Source organism: Anas acuta, chromosome 4 (assembly GCF_963932015.1).
Source record: "Anas acuta chromosome 4, bAnaAcu1.1, whole genome shotgun sequence".
Lineage (NCBI taxonomy): Eukaryota > Metazoa > Chordata > Aves > Anseriformes > Anatidae > Anas > Anas acuta.
In genome coordinates, this window is record NC_088982.1 from 73858664 (window position 1) to 73878561 (window position 19898).

A 19898-nucleotide genomic window follows, 5' to 3' on the forward strand; every position below is an offset into this window, starting at 1 on the left:
GTAACTTGAACTGTGGTGTCTGATTTCATTTAGAAAGCAGTAAGCTGTATATTCAGCTGTAACAAAACATAGATTTCAGTCATTTCTTTATGGTAAAATAAGGTAATCCAATAAAAATAAAAAAGCCATAAATCCTAGTCAACTGTAATTTGCAGACAGATTTTTACATATGTAATAACCAAACCTATTAAAAATCACTTTATTCTGGCAGAAGATGAAAATGAACTACTAAAAAAAGGAGGGGGAAAAGGCAAGCCAACAATCGGGAGCTGAAAAGACAGAACTGCAACATAAAATGAACTTCTCTGTTAACAAAGGCACGATAGAGCAAAACAGTTGTGCAATGCTGGCAGTGGACCACTCTGCAGACAAGGTCCATGGAAAGTAGTATGTGGAAACAAGTTATTTTGACCTGAACTAGGCCAAAAAGCATTCAACATACTGAAATTTTCCAGACAAAAGCTACAATCATAAAAGACTCCTTTCTCAGTGTGTAAAAGACATGGTTCTTCTGTTAGAATGGCTCGATTCTTTGCCTCATGCAGCCGCTTTCTGACTGATCCACATCAGTATCATTCCTTAGAAAAACATGCAGAAAATTTTGCTCAACTTCTAGAAGTAACATACCAGTTCTAAAGACTGATCACTACTATTTAGTTGCTATGTGTAGTAACTCTTAGTGTAAGATCCTTCCTTTGGAAAGCCTTCAAATCCATACAGGGGAAAGAAAAACAACACTGCTGACCTTTTAATTACCTGAAGACACTTTCAGGCTATAGGAAAAATTAGTCATTACAACCGCTAACGAACTAAAGGGAGGAATCCTTCACAATAACAAATACATTACCAGGTAAGTACGATATCTATAGCCATTAAACTGCTACTCATCAGTTAAACTAAATGAAGCAGTTTCTCAGCATTTCAGAAAAATACTTAATCTGGCTAAAACCTTTCTGAACAATTACAGTATGGATGTACTTTTGTATGCCACTACAGAGATTATCTGGAGTAATTTACAAATTAGAGTGAATAATGACCTTAAGTTTACGGAGTGCTAAAGCACTTAACTATACTAAGTAAGTAGAACCCAGAAAAGCATTCAATTGGAGACAGCAATTCTGTCAAAGCTGCTAATTTGCAAGTTACATAGATTTTGCTGTCAAAATAGATTTCTTGGTTAACTGACAGATTAAAACTAACATTTAAATTCAGGTCTCCATACTGCCCTTTTTTCATTTTTTGTTACAGCAACAGAAACATTTGTAACACTGGTGAAGTATCAGAAAACTTCAAAACCAGCCATCTATGTATTGTTTGGATTACAATGAAGTACTTTGTATCTGATTTGATCACTTAAAGACATACAAAGGACATTCCTCGATAATTAGTTTGTCCAGTACTTGTAATTTTAGAATGGACTTGGATGAATGCCATAAACAGTCCGACTATTCTATTGCCTTGTAGACTTAGAAAGTAAATGAGTAAATACAGATACAAGTTTATGCACATACTGTCTTAAATACGCTTTGTCAATATTTGATTCTCTAGATGGAGTAAATGAGCCCAAACAGCACATTTAAAATGCTTACTGCTTCCAAAGTCACAAAATTATTTTAGTCAACTATTTTATGACATAGTAAACATCAGAAATTTTTAGGGCTATCATTTCGGAGGTTCATAATTTGACTTCATCAACAGTTCTGGAAGAGAAAACAGCAACTGGGCACTAATGAGCTGCCTGCATGCCAGAACACGCCTGAAACTCGTTCCAACATAGAACTGGGTGCAAGTTGCTGGCTGGTGCCCAGAGCCATCTAGCTGAAGCACAGTAACTGTATTACTTTGCTGTACTACAGTTCGTAGGTAACACAATGCAACAAAACAAGGGTATACAAGTTTCAATTTCTGTCAAAGGTTTCGGCCACACAGACTCTGCTTGCTATTACAATTAGTGTCGCTTTTTCTTTTATTTTAAGGGCACATTTTGGTGTCCCAATTAATTTGGATATACCCATCCAATACTGTTTGTGACCCAGTAATCCCATTGCATTGCCTAATATTTGCCTTATTTGCAAAATTAATACTTCTAATTTATTGTAAGCCAAATGATCTTCAATTTGATTACACAATACTCTGAAGTCTGTATGTAACTAGACATTATTAAACAACTGGTGTTCTTCATTCCCACGCTATTAGGAGATATTCAAAAGCTGACAAGTTTGGGCACCTTTAGCATTGCACCAGCCTTTCAGCTTCTGATCTATTTATTTTCTGTACATATACAGGAGGCTACCACAAAGAAACATCAGTTCACCTTTTGGTCCCTGTGTAAATGAAACAGCTGTACAAAAATACAAATTAATAGATTTACACAAATGCAGCATCATCCAATGAAACAAACGAGTACTTACACTTCAATTTAATTATCTAAGTAGTTTATCTGCACACACCATTTTATTCATGTCCCCACTTGACATGTTCATGGCTATTTTAAATACAAACAAGCTTAGGGAAAACACATGGCAGTTATTGTTTGCTTTGACGTTGTTAAGCAACTGGAAGTTTATCAGGTTTCTACCGCCAATTAATTGTCCATCCTAACTTAGTGCAAAGCGAGATCAATGGGTCAAATCTTCAAATAGCTTTAAGTTCTGCACATTCTGCATGTCTTTGCTTACTACTACCAAAGAGGACTCTAAAATCTTTGTGCAAACCTTTATTGAGATTTCCTTCTGCACTTTTTTTTCAGTGGAGTAAGATCATTATCCTTCAGGACAATCTAAGCTCTCTGGTATACGAATCCATATGGTGACATATCCAAGTCATAGCAACATATCCAGGTCATAGCAACAACCTATTTGAATTCACTATGCCCTGCTGTACAACAGCTGGAGCAGCATACACGTAAGAGATCACTTCACTCAGTACCACCAGAATTTGGGACAACTTTATGTCAGCGTATGCTTAAGTGCCAGTAATAAGTGATGGCTTTATTAACATTGGTTTTACTCCGTTAAACTACAGCTGAAAAAAAGAACCATCAGTATATGTAACACATTAGAATAGCTTTGGAAAGCAAAGCAGAGGCTTTTTTTTTTTTTTTTAATAGAAACACACTGTACCAAGTTACCAGTAAACACATCAGTCTATAAAGCCAGTCACCACAGTTTTTCATGATTTTGATAGAAGACCGCAGTAAATTAGATCAACACTTTAAAAACCACAGTAAGTCAACATTATTTTGAATCAGGTACCCCGCTAGGAAAAAAAAAAAACAAACACAAACACACACTAGGAAAAAAAACACATAACAAAGCTCCACAAAATTAACCAAACCAAGCTTCTGCACCTAACAGGAGAAAAACCCTTTGACTTGCAGTTATACAGGAAATACAGTCTCACCCTGAATACCTCTGATTTCACCAGATCCTATGTAGCAATTAACATAAAACAACATCCTCCACCTGCTTCTGATCTCTGAACCACTGCAACATTACACAGGATACAGCTATACCTCCCCACTGCTTAGTTAGCTAAACTACCCAATGTCATGAGACATCCCAAAAGCACGACTGAATTCACTGCACAGAAGATGCTGATGCTGCAAATCTGGTGCAGCACGTGAGTAGTGTGAAGTCATTGTTCCTCATTAAACTGGTGTAAAACTAATAGAAGTTCTCCCTCACCCTTAAATATTTGCTCAGAGTATAATAACATTAGATAATGTCAGCCATCTCTCACAGGAGATTCTAAATTCAGCCTTTCATTTCTAAATTACTTCAATAAACACATGAAATTGCACTGATACCTGCTTACATTTTTCAAGCCCATATCTTCCATCCTCCTTATTGCCATTTTTATTTTCTTCACTATGAAACTCCCTCAATAATTTAAATTTCCAATTTCCCCTCAGTAAAAATAATTCCAGGCTACAGTCTGACAGTTTGCTTAATGGGCTGGGTACTGTACAGATAGCACTTCTATTTAAAGACACATTTTTAATTGCCCACTCATATCTCAATTTAACTTAGCTGCAGTTAACGGTCATGTGCCCATATTTCTCCATATAGATCAAATTTGACAGTTCAAAAGGTCTAATTGGATGCAGAAGATATTTGAAACCAAATAAAATAGTTTATTCATCATTAACAGTGAGCTTTTACTCCTTTATTTCTTTTCTAATGATTCTAAAAATACAGCGAATTTAACAGATTAAAATCTATCATAAAGTATAACATATATTCTGATAGCAATTAAACATTGCATATCAATGCATTTAGAAAACTTTCCATCTATTATCAAATTATTTGTGAACCAGGGCTTCAGCACAGAGTACTCTGAAATGGATGTTCACAAAATGGCCACGTTTAGTTTTCAGCAGGCTGGGCCAGTCTAATTTGGGTTTCAGCAGGCACAAACCCCTCTAACAAGGTTAGAGGGTACAAACAGTCTGTTTTGGTACAAACAGTCTGTTTGCTACACTGATTTTGAGGAATGAAAATTCATTTCAGTATGGAGTTCTGAAAACCTGTGTTTCTATAACACGGGCTTTCAGAAACTGTTCTGATACCCCATTAACATAGAACGTACCTGCCTCTCCCAGTCTAGGCTTGGAGAGAGAGAGTATCTACATATCTAAAGGAAGAGGGTATCTTACTGTCGTGTTCTATTAAATGATCATCAGAAAAGATTTCACTTGGAAATCTTAAAAGGAAGTTAAGTCAACAGGATGTCACTCATGGATTCAGATCAAGTTAAAAAATGGAGTATTTTAAGCTAAAAAACCAACCAACCAAATAAACAACAAAAACAGCTAACAAACAGCCAAGAGGAGGCTGAGAAAGGGAATCTTAAAGATGAAGTTAACCACTGATCAGAACAGCAGATCTAACGTATTCACTTGGTGTTAGAATTCTTTGGCTCGTTAGAGAACTCTAGAGATTAGCAGATCAGTAAACAGCCAGTAAAGGGGGCATGTTCAGAGTATTTCATTAAGTCTAGAAGCCTTGTTAAGGTAGCTTTGTTGAGAAAATCACATTATGATCATACCCCAAAAGAAAAAAAAAATCCTTAAATAAAAAGGTAATTATTGCTTATGAACTATCATGAATAGCTTATTAATTTTGCCTGCATTTGACTAAACTTTTGCAGAGATGGGGGCTTTTTTTTTTTTTTTTTTAATAATACTGTTAATGGCATTTATTCTGCCATTCAACCTGATTCAACCTGAACAGCCACTAGTAGTGAACAGGCATGGTAGTAGAATAAAAAAGCCTGGAAAATATAAAGGTGCAAATTTGATTTATTCAAATTAAGAAAAAAGGCCTCCAATAGATAAAAATATAGAAAGCTACATCAACCACCTAGCTGTAGTGAATATTACAGATCCTCAGATCACTGGGTATCAGAATCACACAGCTCAATAATTATATTGCAAATTCAAAAAATATTTACATTCCTTTCCACATCAATACTTAAAAATGTTACTCCTCTCCTTAAGTTTGCTTTGTATTTGGCTGAGGCTTCATTACAACCTATAAGCATAACGTACCCATAGAGTAAGAAAAGTCAGTAGCTTAACTCTAAGTAAAGGACAGACTATGCAGAGATATTATTCAGTTCCTTTGGTCTAAGTAAAATTTCCTCTAACATACAGAAAAAAATATGAATATAAAAAATAGCTCATTATATTAATCAAAAACTACAGCAGCTTCTTCTACAAGTTTAAAAGGAGTCAGTAACTTATTCTGTCTGAGCAGAAATGCATATTGCTCTACAGAAGCAACCTCAGTTCCTTCACGGTACATGAGAACTACAGTGTTTCCCACTTATTTGTCTCCAGGTCAGCAACACTTCGGTTCAGAATTTGGGCCAAAGATATCAAAGTCTCTTGAGGAAGTTTATCAAATGCCCATTTTCTTCTAGAGGAACCGTTATTTTTGGTTTTGTTGCCCATCACTCCCCTGCCCCCAGTGGGGAACCCCCCTCTTTCCCTTCCACATCAGAACTCACTCAGAACATTTCACCGTGCTTCTAAAATTTTTGTAACTTTCTCTCATTTCTTTCTCACAAGTTCTTCAGAAAAAAGATTCTACATCACTTAATCCTATTTCACCTAATCACACCCCAAAATAAGCTCTTCTGTCTATCCACATTGAAATTTGTTAAGAAGGTACTGCACAGAACTATTTTTTCCAGACTTGCTAATCATTCTTTGAAATTAGTCCATTGCCTGGTGATACTCTGTTATTCTATCATAAATAACTGAGACTAAGGCCACTTCCGTAACAGGGAAGAGCCGCATAAAGAAATTGCATATTAGAAATCTAAAAACTTAGAAAATAATTTACTAGGTAGCATCACTTTCTTACACTGCTATTTTTAAAAATGAGTTAAATGGCAATGATACTTTACTTTTGGCAAAAAGACAATGCATTTCCTAGCTTTGCCAGAAAAGTACAAAGAGCTATGATATATCTATCTTTTCATTTTTAAATAACCTCATATCTATAGTTCTTTAGGCATTGCTAAGCTGTTTATGCACAGAAATAATAGCTGCAGAACCTTCTTCTCAGATATGTGCATCTATGCAGTAACTAATGATAGCTTACAGGCACGCTTAAGGATGGAAGGAACAGTAGCCTGAATATTTAACATAAAAATGATCATAAGCTACATGAGAGACACCTCTCAATGAAAACTTAAGCGGTAATACTGATAATTTCTGCATTTCAGGTAAGTAGCCTTTTCAGGGCTTATTGTTCTTTTGTGTGTGTTTTGTTTGTTTACTGTCCATCCAGAAAGCACTATTTCACTTGAATGCAGTCATCTTTTCAAATAGTTTTGTGTTTTTTTTTCTCCACTCAAAGAGATGGTACATATAAACATACACTAGGTAACTAGCAGAAAAAAAAATCCTTTCCATATTATAAACTGCCACCTGGATGGAATGTGTACTTGTGGGTAATTCTGTGCCACACAGGGACACTTTCTATCCCTTGTGGGTTAAGTCCGTGTCACAGGAAGGCATCATAAGGAAATTGAAACAGCTGACACGCTTTCAGTTTTCCCAACCCTAAGTTTAAAAGCAATAACAAAAAGCACAAAACTGTAACAAACATTCTTCTTCCATCCTCTTCCCTCTAATAGCTCTTCTCTCCTGATGCGTGATCTTCACATTCACAAGCCACTTCTATCTCAAGAGGAACACAGAAATGCAGGTGAAAACTAGCAGGGCCGCTGCCCACAAACAAACACCTTGTTAAGTCTGTATATGAGCGTCTTGCAAAAAGAAACCCAAAAGCTGAATTTCTTTAGCAGCCAAATAAGCCTGTAAAAGCCTACCTAAATATCTATTCCAACACTCTAAGAAGGCACACGTTGTTAATGCTGTACCTATAAATATCTTGAGGGAATAGCTGTGAAGGAAGAGGCCTGTGCAGAGCAACTAAGGAGCTTATGGGACAGAGATAATCCCTTTCAGGAACATGCAAAGACACCGAGAAAGGTGAATATGCATTGCAAGATCTAGAGTTCATGGAGAACATGTGGCACCACTGCATCAGTGGATCTGAAAATTCAGAAACATGGCAAGCATCCTATTTCAGACTTTCATTGAGATAAGCTAAATTTGGTGATCTCCTGTACATGACACCTTCACCAACAGCAGCTGCATCACTTCCAGATCTCACTGCAAACAAGAATACGCCATCCCTGACAGGAGGATGGCTCCTTTCTCACATTAGTACTTTACAGCAGTTAAGATGCATAATATCCTTCCCTGACTCTCTCTCAAAAAAAAAAAAAAAAAAAAGAAAAAAATGTCAGGAACTATGTTGTTTACAGTATACTGTAGTAGTTTTATGATTGGATGATCAATCATTTTAAATATACTGTGCCAAATGTGAACAAAACAAGGATAAAAAGCAAAACAAGTTTTTGTCACCATTATGCCCCCTCCATCCCCTCTCCCACCCCATCCCATAGAAAAATATTTATTATTTTCAACGGGAATATCTTTTAATACCATTTCAGACACTCCATCCTCTGGGTCTTAAAATGCTGAATATTGTTCTAGGCTAGTTTTAGTCAACTAGTGGCACAAAAATTATTCTATTTACAGAATGTTTTACTTTGGCATGTGAAAACAAGACCAGAAGTAACGCGTGTCCATATAACATGACACTAACCTCAGAACTAGTTCACTTCTTCAAATAAACCTCTTAAATCACTTGGTTTAAAAAAGAACTTACACTAAAGGAAAGCCTGCATTTTCCTTCTGCAGGTCATGAAAACTCAGAGATACTACATCAAAGCGAGACATTCTGTACTATAGCTCAGTGCTTTTAAGTTTTTGATGGATTTTTTATAATAGTTTATATGAAAAGTTTATAGAGATCATCGTATTTGTGCCACATGAGCAGCAAGAGAAAATTTTTCTGGTCATATCACTGTAGAACATCTTCAGCATGATTACACTTGAAGCTGTAGAAATATTTACAGCTGAAGACAAACAGCAGCAATAGACAAACAGTACAGGAAGATGCCAAACACATATCTTGCTCATTATTCTGTTAAACAATACACAGCTGTTAAAAAAATCTTTTAGTCTGTTTTCTGAGTGTTGCCTGCAATTTCCCCCTCTATCTATCTCCCAAAAGGAGAGGAAAGACAGACCCCTTCAATTTTAACAAGAGAATGATTAAAGCAAACCAACATTCAGTTTACAGCTTGCACAAATTGTTCACACAACAGCATGCTGAGAGGACAACTAACTGCGTTAAGATCCACAGATGGAAATCTCATTTCTCTTCCTCCCCTCTTCACAATAGCAAATGTCTGTGCTTCTTTTCACAAGTACCACATTCTAATGAGATTTGCAGTATAGTTTAAAAATATAAAGATGCTCAGTTATATCATAATAAACTGCACCCTTTCTTTGCTCCTTGTTTTTTATAGCAAACAAAATATTAGTCAAAATTATCTTGGTAATGGTTCCACATATTTAACATATAAAAATATAAATGAAGATTACATTTCAAGTTAAACAAGCTACAGTCTGGCATTATCTGTCAAATCGATCACATACACTAATTACCTGTGCTACTAGTATACTATTTGTTGTTTTTTAGAACTAAGCAATCACTGAGCAAACCAAGATGATCACTGTTTCTGGGTTTGAAATGGATTTGAAATCATGATTTAGCACAGTATGTAAACACAAGCAGACTTCAGCTATGTTTAGCCCCACAGATTATTCACAGGTTTCAAGATACGTAGTTAATTATCATGCTGAACCAGGACCTGAATGTTCCTAAATGACACAGTTTTACCAACTTAGCTTGATTTTCAAAAAATACCATGCAATTTAACATTTTACTAATACTAAAAGCACTATGCCCAAAGTCTGTGGTAAATTGAGAACGTGTACCTTCTGCTGAAGCAAGTGTCCTTTCCAAGCTACCACTACAGTAGAAAATTAAAAAATAAATAAAAATAAAGTGCCCCTTTCAGCATGGTAGATTACCATATTGATAGAAATGGGAAGAATATCAGCTCTACCTCTTCACATCAAAATTAAAACTCCTCATTGGAAAGCTCTCCAAATTATTAATCAAACAGACTTTTAGGAAAAAAAAAAAGTAAAACCTAGTGCAGTTCAAGAATTAGAAAGTGTATAGCACTATCTAGATCAGATTTTGGTGAAGAGGTGTCCCTGGGGACAATTACTTCTAATCTGATCACTGCATAAAATAAATCAGATGTCTCACTTCAAAACTACCAACATGACCTCAACGAGAACAAAAAACACCACTGCAACAATCATCCATCTAACAGAGCTGCGTGATTTACACTAGAATATAAGACATTGGAGATTTCCTCAAAGAACATACCTCATAAAGAGAAAGCTTTATATACTGGCAAAAATTTCCACCCCAGGGAAGGTGAACCAGCTTCTAAATACATAAATATTGTCTGCAAAATAACTTTCTCCCTCTTTAGGATAGCAAAAAAAGGTGTTGCTGTCCATTTCCAAGTGTAAATGAGATCTAGGTGAAACCTTCATTGCAATTACTAGATCATGGAAGCATATTACAGAGTTTCAAGTGTTATTTTAAATGCATCAAGTTGGTTTTGTAATAACCAAATGGTTACCTGACAAGGCTACTTGTGGAACTGTTCTCAGAGCCCACATTATCCATGCAAGACAAACTGTACTTAGCACTAGATGTAAAGGAAAATGACAAGGGAGTTTTGAGTAGACCTTCTGGAAGCTCTTTCCATCACCCACCTACTAGAATCACCGAAGCTCTACTAATCAGAGCTACTAATGCTATTTTTATTTGGCTCAACATTGTCTAGATGAGTGGCAGCGATGCTATTTTCCTATTGGCCCCTATGTTAGTGAGAATAAAACACTGAGACTACTTTTAGTGGTCACTGCTGGTGCAACAACATTCCAAATTTGGAAAAAAAAACAGCACAAGCAATTATTAGATGCACATTTTCAGCAAGGGACAGATCGTTGCCTGCCAACATCATAGTACAGATTTCATCCACAAGTCCTGACCAACTTGAACTCTCCCTGAATTTCAGCCTAGGCTAGTTGAAGGTATCACCCTCAAAATCCTCTGCTTGTTTTGGCCCAGGATGCAGAGTTACAAACATACCAACAGAATTACTGACATCATTTGAATCATCTGCTCATTATAAGGAGATGGAAGACAGCTCTTAAATCAGCCCATCGTACTTGGAATTTCTGTAGTCTTCCCAGGAACAATTCTCTGATTTAGCTCCTGATGTTTAAGGGGTGGCCATTGGAGAAGCACACAAGACCGAAAAATAAAACATGCTATTTCCTAAAAGAAGCATCAAAAATCAGAAGTTAAAGGAAATATTTGATCTTTCATTGTAATTTCTTTGGCAGAGGGTACAAGACAGCCATCTGCCATTTTAATACCATTGCTTCCCCATCTGTCCTTGGCACTGTGCTACTGCATAAATTGAACAGTTTAACAAGTTATTCTTTAAAGTTAATTCTACTGAGAAAATGAATCAGGAAAATGCAACTCAGAGGAGGAATTATGTATCATTAAGTTTTCATCAAGCAGCCCACCACGAGAGCACAACATCAATCCATTAGCAAGTGTTGGCCATGACAGCGGTGATCAACGCAGCAAAAAGCTGCCATCACAGTAAACAACTGCACTGCCCTACCCTGGGCCCTGACAGACTGGGGGATTGTGATGAAACTTGTAATTCAGCCATCAGATAAAGGCGCTGCTCATCAGGGTTTCCTCTCAGATTTCCACCTTGTTCTTGTCCCACAGGTTCACAGGCTTCTGCCATAGATGATTATAAGGGTATTAAAAGTTTTTACTAAGCAGCTGCACACCAACCAGCTTTCCAACTACTACCTCTGCAGCAGAGAAAGAGGATTTCAAAGAACAACCATTTCTGAATTCTTTGATTTTCAAACACACTAAGGCACATTCTTCCCAAAACCTGTTGTCGCCGATCTGCTATAAGGATCACTGCTTGCTATTTGTCAAAACACTAATGCTTGCCATTCTAGACTTTTATTCCTGGGGTGTGAGTTTTTATTTTGTTATTGTTGTTGTAGTGTGTGTTTGTGTGTGTGTTTTTCCTTTTGAGAAGAAAAACAGTGATTTCCAGGTAATGACAACAGACTGAGATGAAACAAATGATTGGAAGATTTGTTTTTAGCTAAATTTCCAAATACTCTCAAAGGGTTGTAAACTTTTCAATATTTTTGGTTTGTTTGCTTTTCTTTTTTGGCTAAAACTAAATGAAGTGACAAAGGTTGATGTTTCAATTACACACAGCACTTCAGAGCCCACTAAAATGCTATAAGCAGGCAACAAATCTGTAACTAATTACTTAGGCCTTTGCACAGAGCTAAATTTTTTCACCATCTTTAAAAATGGCTTTTCCCCTTTTATCATCAACCTTTTCAGATTTCCAAGTCAATTAAAGGAAGAACATTACAAGTATTCAAACCAACTGTGAGAACTTGATGACAGGTTTGACAACATCGCTCACTCCTGCGCAGCCTTTCATTTTTATATTAAGCAAGAAAGCTTAGTCATTAAGGAAAACTTCAAGTGCATTTGCAATTCTCAGCACTCAGCAATCCACCTCAAAATATCGCTTTATTTAATATGAAGTAGTGACAAACCACCTTATTCAGCTGTTTCAGAGAAAGTCTCACAAAAACCTGAAAAGTCTTCCCATTCTAATAAGGTAAAGGTATCACTGTAAATATACAAGTGAAAGTTATACAGTATTACAAAATCTTATTCTGCTTTATATATGATGTGAGATCTTTCAAGATAAACCTTCAATAGCTTACTACAGAATACAAGCAGCAGATGTTTCTTCTCCTCAGTGCAGTTTTCTGTAGCTCACATGCTAGAATGACCAGATAATGGGATGCTAGAATAATATTTTATCTTCTTGAAAAAGCAAAATTGCCACCAAAGAATCCGGTTAAATAACCATCACACTTGCCAGATAAAATGACCTGCTTTCCCCCTCCTCCCCCTACAGATCTTCAATTCTTGAAAAAACAAAAACAAAAAAAAAAACACCAAGACCTTCTCTCCTGGTGATCACTACCCATCACGCCAATGCTCCCTTTTAACAAGGCCTCATCTATCTGAAACTTAGCCCAACCGCATACACTGTAAAACAGAAGAGCCCCCAGGACACCAACAGATCCCAGCTGGCCACACATACTCTTTTGGTGTGATCAGGGATAGGTTAAAACAAATTCAGAAAGAATAATTAAAATTTAAGTGGTATGGATTTCTGTTAGGAATGGGCAAATGTGACCATGAAAGAAAACTGACCTTCAGAAAACACCGCCACATGCTAAGGCTAAGTTTACAGTATTAGCGCAGACTTGAGTTCAAGGAATGAGTGTTAAATAAAAACACAGTAAATCTAAATTCAGAAACACGTAGTTCTACAACTGTTAGAGTTCTGGTATAAGCATACAAATTGCAGTGTTACTAACTGCACATTTAAGGTGCTTAAATGCTGTACCTGAAATTATTTTGGTCAAAATGTATGCAAGAATTGAAGTATATCCAAACCTAAGCATGTTAAACTCACGTAAACATTTATTTTAAATAAGTCTTTTCTGACACTAACTACAAGATCTTTTCTAACACAGAAAAGGAAAATACTTCAAGCAAAAATAGGAAAAAGATGGTATAAAGTAGTCAGACTACCCTGTAATGAGGTTATAAGGGCCCCATCTCATAAAGAGGTTTAGTAACAATTTCAATCCAAAACCAAACAAAAACCACAACAACAAAACACCAAACCTGGACATACCAAGCTCAGAGCCTTTATAAGCCTTTTCAAGCAAGGGATACCTGCTAACCATGGTTCTCAAACTAGAAGCTATTTAACACCTTAACAAAATTAGTAGAATAGGTTTGCCCGAGAAGGATGTACGAATAGCACAGAATCTGAAACTATCTGTATCCTTTTATTATCTCACCAGAAGTTGCTAAGGATACAGGTACTAGACTAAACATGATCAGGTTACAGCACTTGAAGAAAATTATTGCCCATGGGTGGAACTTCCTCACTGCATACAGTTAATGCTGCCACAGTTGCAAAATATAACGTTACCTTAAACATCGTCTATAGAGGTTCTGAGACCAATGCACATGCACAGCTTCTTTGGCATTCCTTCATACACTCTCTTCTTGGCACAGAAACAATCATTACATTAAGAACATGGAGACAAAATGCCATCAAAGACCTACCTAAAACATCAAATGCAAATGCTTGCATTCTGTGCAAGCAGGCAAGACCAAAAGCACGTTTATTCTGCAAATATCTAAAATTCACATGGATAGTTTTATATAGTTACATATCAGCGGCATGAAAACCTAGTGACCTTCTGGGGAAAAACTAGCAGTAGAATTCCCAAAAGAGTTGACAAATAAACAATTTCTGCAGGTTGGTTGGTTTGTTTTACACACCTGCCTTGATTTGGGGGGCTGTTTTGAGAAATTTGGTAGGTGTTGTATATGTTCTCATGCTGAAAATACACTAATATAATATAACCAAAGAGAAACTTCCAGTCACAGCCCAGATTATTCAGTAACTGTGCTATGAAATACCGGACTCAGGTCAATTTTAGATCACTGACCTTCAGTGAGTTACTAAGACTTTCACATGTAATGAAATTAGGTACATAGCTTTGCTCACATTCCCACAGTCCTGTTTTATACGCAGAATTTGCATGGTTTGCACAATACTTAAGAGATGTAAAGAATATGGATCTGGTTCAATTCACTGTTTTGCTCTCAAAGTCTAGTAATATTAACAATTACTTGGTTACTAAAGGACTCAGTGCTAATTCTAAACCACCGTAGGCTTGTTTCACATCTGTTTTGTATCTCGATACTGGAATCAAGCTACTCTCCTTTTTCCCCCATCTGTAAAACTACGTCCTGTAGTTTGTAACATGTCCTAAAAGGAAACATTAGTCTTTGTACAGATCTCTTTCCCTTCCTCCTCCTCTATAAGGATCATCTGGGACAGCGAGAATCTCAACAGACTAATCAAAACACTTTACCAAAAATAATGGGAGTTGGTTGTTTTGCTTTTTAATGTCTAGCATCATTGTTAGATTTATTAGACAACAAACCCAACGTCAAGGGAATCACTCCTGCTGCTAGAAACTGAAATCAATTGACCTAGAAATATTTACAAAAGCAAGTAAGCTCAATACTCCATCCATTTAAATACATACCTCCCATATTAAAAATAAAAGTTACTCAAGCTTAAAAAAAGCAAACAGCACATCACTTTAATACTACTTTATGTGAAGTCTTCTAGTTTGTTATTACTAAATATTTTTTTGTTTGAAAACTTATTTCATAGCATTTAATAAAATGACTATTTTTCCGTGTAGGAAAGTAAATGTGACATATGCAACCCAGGCACCGATGTCATGAATGCTTACATGTTTGTAATATTACGTTAGTTGTCATGTAATCTCTATTGCTAAACAAATGCCCTGGGTCATTTACATAAAACTACTTTACTTACAATATCAAGTTGCAGAGGCTTGATACAATTACAATAAACATTTCTGTTCAAAAAAAATAAATCATCACCACAGCTCAAATTTTTATAACCAGCTAACTAGCCCACTTGTCAGAAGCTCTAAGTATATTTTATGCTAGAAGTGGAACTGACACTGAGCATCCAGCTCCCATGGGAAGTAGAGGGCAGTGAGACGCCTCACTCAGCCCAGTCTCTGCCAGCCCTGCTCTGAGCAAACACTCCAGCAGTGTTACTTCTAAGAAAATAATGGACATGCAATGCACTCAGAAAAAAAAAAAAAAAAAAAAAAAAAAAAAAGTCCCACCAAAACCCCACACCTTAAAAGCCACACTGGGCTAATTAGGCTTTTTTTTTTTTTTTTTTTTACACAGTACATTTTATTGACTGAACCATTCAACAATTAGCAACATTTTGAAATTAAGTTTCAATTTAGGGTGTGAATCAAGACAACTTTTTTCTTAAAAAAAAAAAACAACAAAAACAATGCTGTTTTATTTACAGAGATTGTCTTCATGTACTTCAGCTGTTATGTTAAATAGATGAGCATCTGTGGTTGCAGAAACAAAGTCAACGCTCAACAAAAACTATTCCCAATTTAGCTTCATTTCATGTAGCTATTTTCATAGCAGTTTCCACTTGACCTTGCACAGAGGTGAAAGTAATGGCAGGCTATAGAAAGCTATTATGTCAGAAACTGAATAACATTCCTGTGATGGAAAGAACTAGTTTTTGACGTACCTCTCAAATACTCATGATCTTGAGAAACAGCATATTTTTTTATTTTTTATTTTTAAAAAGGATCTACCTATATCAATGCATATCAGTTACCTGTTGTGTACAGGAAGACATTTAAAACATTCTGTGGATTTTCCAAGCAAGAATCAATTACTCCTGTAAGGGTCAATTCCTTAAAATGTAGGAACAAAGAAAATGTGAAATCTAGGGGTTAGTGAAAAGGGAGATTTCCTACCAATTTCAAAGCAACTCTTGGTAACTGGTAAAAGGGGTGACAGAAAGCACAGTGATGAAGCGGAACACTGAAGTGAAATTGCTAAAAAAGTTCCTACAAATACAAATCTCTCAATCCACCTTAACATTCTGTATGCTCCACTACTAAGGTGAATAAGCACAACTGCAAAAAGAAGTACTCTATTAACACACAGTAGGAACTGGATTAATCCAAAGACTGAAATCATAATAAGTGGGAGAAAATTCAATAGCAAGAAGCTCAGACTATCAGTTCATATTCTGGGGACTAAACATTGTGCTATTACAGGGAGTGCTCATCAGCTTCAGGGGAAAAGAGACGAACAACAAGGAATCCCTAAACCAGGAGAACAACACAAAGCACCACCAAAGTACATCTACCAAATGCATCGGTGAACACAAGTCCTGGAATTTACCAGACGAGATTCTCCCATGGAGATACAGGTGATTACTCAAGCCACACATGAGACCTCACCTGAATACATAGATGAAGTCAACTCCAACCACATGTAAAAAGAATGGCTCCTGAAATGGCAAGTAAGGAAGCTAGAAGGAAGCTAAAGGTAAAAGAAGGTGGCTGTTAAGGAAAGAAAGAATGGAAACAAGAGAGCCCTTCAGAAATAGGAGGAAGCAGGAAGCTAAAGGAAGGTGGCTGTTAAGGAAAGAAATAATGGAAACAAGAGAGCCCTTCAGAAATACACAGATGAAAGATGAAGAATTTTCTGAAGGACAATACAGGCACAGACAACAAACACCATCCACAAATATATTTGAGCTATAGAAGACTTCTAACTGAAAGTTAGAAGTACCAAATTATCTCTTCAGTAAAGCAAAAAGGAATAAGCCCCTCGGCTCCCCAGTTGAGACAGAGCTTGATTACTTAATGAGATGGTTTATTCTGCTGAAGGACTCAACTTCACTTCAGATATCACTTCAATTTTATTCCCTGTTTTTTTCCAGCCCCATGTGGTCTGATGCTCATGTTTTCTTATCCTGTAGAAACCTGTGGAAAAACGTGCTTTGAAAGTACAAGGTATCTGCTTTAGTTAGACTGAATCTGTCACTTGGAACAGGGAAAACAAAAATAGACCATTGATTAAAAAAAAAATCTGTCAAAAAGTGGAACTTTCATGTGGAGTACTGCTAAATGACCAATTCCTACCATTCAAAACTTTCTTCCAGCCTCATTCAGTTTAAGCAAAAATACAGCTGGGGATGGAGAAAAATCAATCATTTATAGTGAATAAAATAGATGTTTTTTTCCACTATGTTGTACTTGAAGGAATGTGAAAGTTGTTGAGATCTAACAACTAAAAAGCCTCCCTCTGCCTGTTACAGATTAGAAACACACTCATTTTGTAGGTCCTTGTCCACATCCCCTGATGTTTTCCCCAAACCATCTCTGATACCTATTGAGCTTACCACTATTTGTGCACAAGGTTAGCTGGGTTACCAACCTGAACCCCCAAATACGTGAAAGGTTAATGCACATCTCCCAGGAAGATGGATGGAACACACATAAGCAGCTTCTACTCTGGGAAAATGAATCTCATTAGTATACATGTTTTGATTAACATGACATTGAAAGCAATTTATTACTTAATTTAGATAGATAAATCATATTAGCCACAAATAAACAAAAATTTGAAGACATCTATTCTTACCCTCATTACAAGTAAAATTACATTAGTTAATAAGTCTTTTAGCATGAAACATTTTCCTACAGCAAACAAGCTGCCTGGGTACACATAATGTCTGCCAAGCTCTGCCGGATCTTTTTCTGCATCTAAGGTACACACCCCTTTACCACTGGCTTTTTTTTTTCTTCCTTTTTCCTTCCTTATGGAGTGAGCAACAAGAAATGTTCTTATCATGCTAAAATTTACTAATTATAAATGAGGAGTATCAGCAAGAGCACCGTGGAAAGATGCAGAAATTTAACAGAAAAAACTTTTTTTCCCCCCTTCCCTTTTGGGATAGTGATACTAAAAACAGCCTTGGAAAAAATGCTTTCTTATGTCATGATCAGAAGGGCATTGAATCCCACGTGCATACATCAATGCAATCCTAATCACTATTTCATAGCTGTCCATACTGCATAAAGAAGGCATCTACTAAGCAATCTACCTTATACCTGAGTTTCAGTTTTAATTTTAAAAGCAGTATATGCTGTACAAAAAGCACCAAGAATGTGGTATTTATATTTTCTAGGCTCTAGTGTTTCATAAATAACCAGTGCATATAGGTTTGAGGGCTGTTTTCTGCTATCTCTTTGCATCTTGGAAGTGCTTAATATTTTTGACATCTTTCTATAAAAGAACGTGGAAAAGAAGTCTTTAACCCAGTTTTAAAAACCAACATTCAGCAGCACCCGGAGCTGCCCCAACTGAAATGGAAGGTCATCTGCCCTGTAGTTCAAAGTCTTCCCTGCAATGCAGCACCACAGCAACAGAACTCCGACAATGCTGCTTGATGTTTTAATTGAACATAAAATCTGTCTTCACGTACTGAAGGATATGAATATAATCAGCCAAATGAATATGGCTTTGCAAGAAACCTCTGAATTTGGTGAGTATTTATTCTAGTGAGCAATAGCCTGTTAAAACCATTCTTACAGCGGGTCTCCCAAACCAAAACCATACCTAATCACTGGCTTGGAATCTGCTACACAATACAAATAACTTCAAGACCTCCCTTGACTGATTAAATCACAAACCTATCTCTTCAAGAGGTTAAAATTTAAATGAAAGCTTAGGCTTGGCAAATCCCATCAGAATGTCAAATATGGATATTATGTAGGAACCCCATCTGTTCGTGCAGCTACATGAATATGCAACGTGACTGTTGCTGCAACGCTTGCATTCACATTGCGGAAAATTTACAAGTAAGCAGAAGCAGTTCCCGACTATAATTAAATCAGGAACAAAGTTCTGAAAACACATGCAATAGATTTCTTGCTACAAACACGAGCTTTGAACACTGCAGGTTTATGTTTCTCTTCCTCTCACCTGTTGAGATGATGAAACTTTATAGCAGAGGTGTGTTATCCTTTCCACTTACACTGAGGGCTGTTAATCTTCCTCCCTGGACAAGGTACGCCATTCTTTGCAGCACAGGGACAGGAAAACAAGGGGAAAACCACCTTCTGCCACATGACACAGAGCACTCCCCCTAATGCTGTACAAATCTATGTGTGTGTCCTTAATGGTCTCCAAGGCTGCTGGCTACTGGGCTAGATGAGTTGTTCTAAACATTGCCTGCAGCCAACACACAAAACAACCCTGAACCAACTTTCTTATCAGGGTTTGATATATTCTTCAGTCTGTCTCACACCTGCCAAAATTCACACATGTGCTCTCTCAATCCAGCAAGTATTCAGTTCACCCCATCTTTTTTCTTTTTCTGCTTATAGATCAGGTGCTGAAATTTTCAATTTTGCACATAAAAATCTCTGACTAAGGATGCATAGTTCTACATTTATTTGCTTGTAGTAACTGCAGCCATCCTTTCAACTGCCCTGCCAACCGCGTGTTGGCAGAATAAAGAGTGACAGGAAGAGAGCATTTGGGATAAGGGGAAGGCTGTCCTCCTGACAACCCAATTGACTGATTTGGCTGTAACCGATCAAAAGAAACCACATGGCAAGTCATTAACTTTTTCAACAAGCATGCTCTACATTCAAGGTGAAAGAGACTGCCAAAACATAAATTAATTCTCTTTTTATGGATGCCAGACATTTCTCTTGGAAAGCATCACCAAGATGTTAGCTTCTTGTAGCAGTATATAAACTCTTGGAT

At 36.7% G+C, this 19898-nt stretch overlaps 1 protein-coding gene across 36 annotated transcripts in view; it reads right to left on the reverse strand.

Moving 5' to 3' along the window:
• CAMK2D (calcium/calmodulin dependent protein kinase II delta) overlaps positions 1-19898 on the reverse strand; it is a 164523-nt gene that overhangs the window by 136006 nt on the left and 8619 nt on the right. The window contains exon 1 of one of the 36 annotated variants that reach the window (XM_068682104.1): positions 19110-19127. The exons of the other annotated variants lie outside the window; for them this stretch is intronic. The gene's annotated coding sequence lies outside the window, so the exon portion shown is untranslated. Of the gene's footprint in view, positions 1-19109; positions 19128-19898 lie in introns of those variants that run through there. 36 annotated transcript variants of the gene reach the window in all.